Source organism: Camelus dromedarius, chromosome 13, assembly GCF_036321535.1.
Source record: "Camelus dromedarius isolate mCamDro1 chromosome 13, mCamDro1.pat, whole genome shotgun sequence".
Taxonomy (NCBI): domain Eukaryota; kingdom Metazoa; phylum Chordata; class Mammalia; order Artiodactyla; family Camelidae; genus Camelus; species Camelus dromedarius.
Window position 1 is genome coordinate 28,417,701 of NC_087448.1, and position 5,949 is coordinate 28,423,649.

Genomic DNA, 5,949 nt, shown 5'->3' on the forward strand with positions numbered 1-5,949 from the left:
TCCTCAATCCCCTCCCCTCCGTCATGTTGTGAGGTCCTTGGGTGACACCAGATGGATCAAGTACTAAACTGAGACCCATCCATGCTCCATTATAAAAACTTTACAAAACCTGTAATAATAGTAAACATTTCCATATTTTATCAAACTGCATTTGTAAAGAATCTGTACAGAGTCTACTAATGCTCATTTTGGTGCCTCTATTCAATAGAAAAGTTAACTATATTTCTTATGTGAGGAAGATTTGTTGAGCATAAGACATACTGTGCTGTGTATGTAAGAGCTATCAAAATATTCAGCTGAAAGTCATAGCACTTTATACCTCATTTAATTCACATTGTGTTCATATAAATTTATGATGACTATGAGTAAGGCAGGGCTAGAATAATTATACCCATTTAGCAGATTAGAATAGTGAGTCCAGTGACATTAGATGAAGTTAAATGAGCCTGGAAAATTTATTGTCAGGATATAGGATTTTGGGATCTTTCTCTGGTGCTTTAACCAGGATAATGTGTTGACTGTTACTGATGCTTTGCTGGTAACCCTCGTGTCCTTCTTTCCTTCTTTCCTTCTGTACTATATTGAAATTCTATGTAGCAATACCAAGAGGCAGTATGACTCAGTGATAAAGAACACTAAGTTTGAATCCTATTTCTACTACTTATCAGCTGTGTGAGCTTGGACAAATCACTTACCCTCTCTGTGCTTTGATTTTGTTAAATGGGGATACTGATTGGATCCACCTCATTGAATGGTTGACAGCAGTAAACAACATGATCCAGGTAGAGCATTTAGAGTAGTTGCTTGCCCTTAGAGGGCAGGCCACAAATGTTAAGCATTTGTGTAGGCTACTTTCCCCCCCTTTCTCCTCTTCATCCCACAAATATTTATGAAGTACCGATATGGAACCGGGCAGCTCCTGGGGAGACACCAGAAATACGAGACCTGAAACTGTAAGTGAGGCTTTCAGTTACCAGCTATGCTACTGGAATGGAGGAGACCCAGCCCAGTCATTAGGAGCTCAGTAAGCAGAGAATCTACTGTCACCAATGTGTTTGTATTTTATATTCCCCAGTGGAAATAATTTCTCATTCATACAACAGATGTTTATTGAGCACATATTCTGTTCAGCGTACAGTGCTAAGTGCTTGAGAAGATTAAAAATAAATGTGGGGGGTGGAGGGTTAGCTCAGTGGTAGAACATGCGTGTTTAGCATGTGCTTAGGTGTGCTTAACAGGCTTGAGGTCCTGGGTTTAATCCCCAGGGACCTCCATTAAAATTTTTTTTTTCTAATTTAAAAAACAAAATAAAATAAAGTGAATCAGATATGGATTTTTGCCCCCCAAACAATTAAAACTTAATTCAGAAAACAAGAAACGTAACAAATAAATGAGGGAGGCAGAGAATACATGCTACAGTGAAGAGGTAAAATCCTTCATGCAGTTAGTACAACAATCATTCAGTGTTTATTGAACACAAACCACTTGTGTATGTGACGCAATCTTATTTTTAAAACTTTACATGAGCATAAAAGATTATCTAGAAAGAGAAACTGGGTGAGCAGGATGAGGTGTAATTTTTTTCCTTCTTTTTTTTGTCATGGTACTATAATGAAATATCTTAATTAGAGAAAGTTTTACTGAAAAAAAAATCATCAAGTGCCTTTCAACTTTTTGTTAGGAATCTGAAATTGTCCATCAGGAAGGGAAGGTCAGCAGAAAGAAAATGAATGGGGGCAGTCAGGAGACTTTCCTTGACCTAAAACAATTAACTTCTTAACTTCAGTTTGTTGTCTGTAAAGTGGGGATAGTAAAACTGCTTTGCTTCGATCACAAGGATGCTAAAGAGATATACTGAAAATAGTCAGTGGGAAAGTTCTACAGATTCTACTGAAAGTGGGAGTCTGTATAAAACTATTTGATCAGATAATGTAGAAAAATGATGTTGTACTCTGGTTATTGGTAAAACAGAGGTCACGACTCTACGGAAGCACGTATTCCGTTGTTAGCACCTGGTGGTGAACACTACTCAGAGAAAGCCCCTTGGATTCTTATTTCCGGACCCCCTCAGCACCTGGGACCATGCTTTGCATACGAGAAAGATTCAGTTATGGTCATCGAGAGGATGGCACTTAGAGTAATCTTCAGGAGCTTTGGCAAGTAAATTTTTAAATTTCTATCATGTATAGAAGTATATATGCATTTTATTCTGAAATAACTTAGTTACTAGGGATTCATTCCATCCGATATCTGAGTTTTTTATTGGGCATCACATTGCTCTCTACTCTTTTTTTTCTAACTACAGAAAACAATATATTGAAAAGTACATAATTCTAAACAGTCAGAATTTTAAAAGCAGAAATCAGTGGCTTGAAAACCAACCTTGATTTACCTCTAATTCTCTTTTCCCAACTACGCTACAATTTTCAGCCAGCTTAGTGCATGGAACATAGCTGAGAACTCCTGTTTGTTAAAATGACTGGGATTCAAATTCTTAGGGCAAGAACTTGAAGTTATGCTTTTAGTAACTAGATAGGCTTCCAGTGTTTGGGGCTTCAGGTAATACACACTAACATTCCTACTTCTTTCTCTAACAAATGAAGCTAGTAATTCAAGTCATCTATCTATCTAACTTGAAAAGATGTCATGAGGGTTCCATTTCAACAGCTATTAAACGCTTTGGTATTATCAGATGATGGAAGATGTAAGACCATGAAGTGTGATGACCACCAATTAAAACTGTGCCTCTGGGTTTACTTATCAATCAACTCTAGGGAAGAACGAAGAAACATTTTCACTGTCTCGAAGTTTCTGTCTCAATGTTCTCTTCCTAATCGCCATTTACATACACACCTAGAATATTTTTCTGTAGATTCCTTGCCTGTGTTACATTGAAGTTCAGACCCTAGACAAGGAAAGGAAGGTAAGAGCCCGCCAGAGGAAAAATCTATAGAAATAAGTCTTTGTACTTACAAAATACAGGAATAAAATAGAATATTAATGTTTTTCTTTAAGGAGTTTGAAATGCTTTGCTTCTTGTGCTAAATGTCGTTGGTAATGCTACTATGTAATCTGCTTTTGTGTCTACAGATGCAGAACCTGGTGATATGGAGGGTCGACTGGGCCACACCTTTTTATACAAGGAACTTAAGCATCCGCGGATTTCGGTATCCGTAGGGGCTCCTGGAACCAATCTCCTCTGGATACCAAGAAAGGACTGTACTTCAAAAAGAAAGTTAAAGGAAGAGCAGCATGTTAAAATTACAGAATTCTCCTAATAAGACAAAGTATTTAACTAAAGCAGAGGACGCTGGTTTTTCTCAGAAAATCTAGACTGTCTTCAAGTGATCTCTTTAAGTTGTCTTGAGGTATTTAGTGCAGAACTGGGTGTAGAGGTGGGACAGCTAAGCCTGCCCATTTGAGCTGATATTCCTGCTCACACGGCCAGTTTGGGGCTCCAAAGGAAAGAAGAAACTTGTTTCTTCTCCTTATCTTGTTAATATTCAACTCACAGTACAAATTCCACTTACAACCTTTCAAAGACCCTAGTACCACAGAGAGATAAACAGAGTAATGTAGAGCTCTATGGTTAATTTTCTGTACAAATAATAGCAGGGAATCATTTTCACATGATGAGCTTACGTGTGTCAAGGACACTCGATGTAAAAGCAGCAAGTGAATCTAGAGATGAGTAATCTCAGAATCAGAATCAGGGCCCAAAACCACCTCCCTACGACTGCAATGTCTACCATTAAAACCGAGGACATAGCAGGATCACTTGATTAACGGAAGACTCAAGGAAAGTCTTTAATCACTCCCCTCGTCACCCTGTCCCCACCCCCGCGTCCTCACCTTTTCCGTCTCATTAATGGGAACAGTCTGTTTCATCAGCTCACAGTGATCTCTGAAGAAATGCCCACGATCACTATCAGCTTTAGTTAAAAACACCACACAAATGGAAAAGGTTATAATGCTGCAAGATTTATTTGCTATGACAGCTTTCATTTTAGAATTTTTTTCTTTTTAAAAAAGGTAGACTAGATGATCCAATGTGTATATTTGTGTGCCAACTGCTACAGGAAGGAAGGCTCTGTAAAATATGAGGAAAAAAATACAACTTCAAAACTCTCTCAAGCATTCTTGTTTTATTTGGTAATCCTGTTTAATTAAAAAATTATGGTTGTAGAATGGGATGATACAAACTTAAAACACATAAAAATGCTAGAAACTCTTTTTTTTTTTTTAATGCTAGAAACTCTTAACTATAAGTGATGGTTAAGAATCGATGTCTTGTCCATATTACTAAATGAGAGAAGTCAGACTGAAAAGACTGCAAACTGTACAATTCCAACCAAATGACATTCTGGAAAAGGCACAGCTACAGAACAATGAAAAGATCATGGTTTCCAGGGTTTTGGGGAGAGAGAGGGAGGGTGGGAGGGATGAATGGATGGAGCACAAGGGATTTTTAGGGCAATGAAATTATTCTGTATGATACTATAGTGGTGGCTACATGTGATTTGTTAAAGCCCACAGAATGTACAACATCAAGAGTGAATTCTAATGAAAACTACGGAATTTGATTGATAATAATGTGTCCATGCTGGTTCATCGATAGTACCAAATATGCCACACTGATGAGGGATGTTGGGGGTAGGGGAGTATATATGTGTGGGTGGGGAGGGCTATGTGGGAACTCTGTATTTTCTCCTCAATTCTGCTGTAAACCTGAAACTGCTCTGAAAAAAAAATTGTCTATTAAAAAAAAAGAATCAATGTCTTGTTTTAGTTAGATGTTCTTGCTCACTGAGGGTTACATACATGTACCTGCGGTTGCCAATTTGTATCATAAATAAAAATACACAATGGTGAAACCTTAATGGAGATAGTTCAGTTTCTGAAAATTCAGCACTTCTGAAAACCCAGCAATTTCAGAAAACTCAGCACTCAGTGTCCTTATGAGAAATAATAGTCATAATTATCTGAACTCACACGGCCATTTCCATTTGCTAGATTTGCTATATCATTATGCTCCCTAAATAACTATTTAGAAGATATCAAATGAATGAGCAGAATCTTTTTTTAGGAGAAACATGAGTTGTGTCTGTTAAGTGGGTGGGATCAATTACTACTGACCCAATGACTTGCCCTGGACATTTTTGAATTTTCATTTTAAAATTCTTACTATTAGCTTGTTTATTTTTCATTTGTCTTTAGTAAAAGATGATTTCAGAAAAATCAACACAAAATTACGTTGGTGGTTTTGGATACTGGAATCCAGATTAATAGATTAAAATTCCAGATTCCAAAGCAGTGAAAAGAGAGGTGATGGGGACTCTAGGCCAATGTCTGCCAGTAACTAGTTGTGGGATCTTGAATGGTTCCCTTAAACTTCCTGAAAAATTGGATTCCTTACAAATTAACTCAGGAAGATCAGCAAAAGCAGTCTCCTTAGGACTTTCACAGCCTATGGTTTTATGATAGTTGGGGTGCAGAAAAATACTCGTGGAAGTTTTTTAAAGTGGAATTTAGTGAGGGGATGGATCAATTCAGGTCAGGAGCCTGGGTTATGGTTAGTGATGCCACTAACTGGCTGAGTGACTGAACCAAATTAAACCCTTTCTAAAACAGGGGGAAGTATAAAGAAATTAAAGTAAGGCTTTAAAAGCTGGGTGATTTCATGCAAGCCACTTATTAACCTTTCTGGACCTCCATTTTCCCACCTGAAATATGAATGTGGTTGACAAAATAATCTCTGGAATCTTCTGGCTCTAAATTTCAGTATTTCTGTATCATGTTACAAAAATGGCAATTTCCATTTTCTAGATTTGCTATATCATTATGCTGGTTGACTAGAAAAGATTTCTACACTGATTAATTGATACATTGATTAATTAGCAAGCAGTAGATAATTTCTGATCTATTCATCTGCCACTCACTAAAGTAATT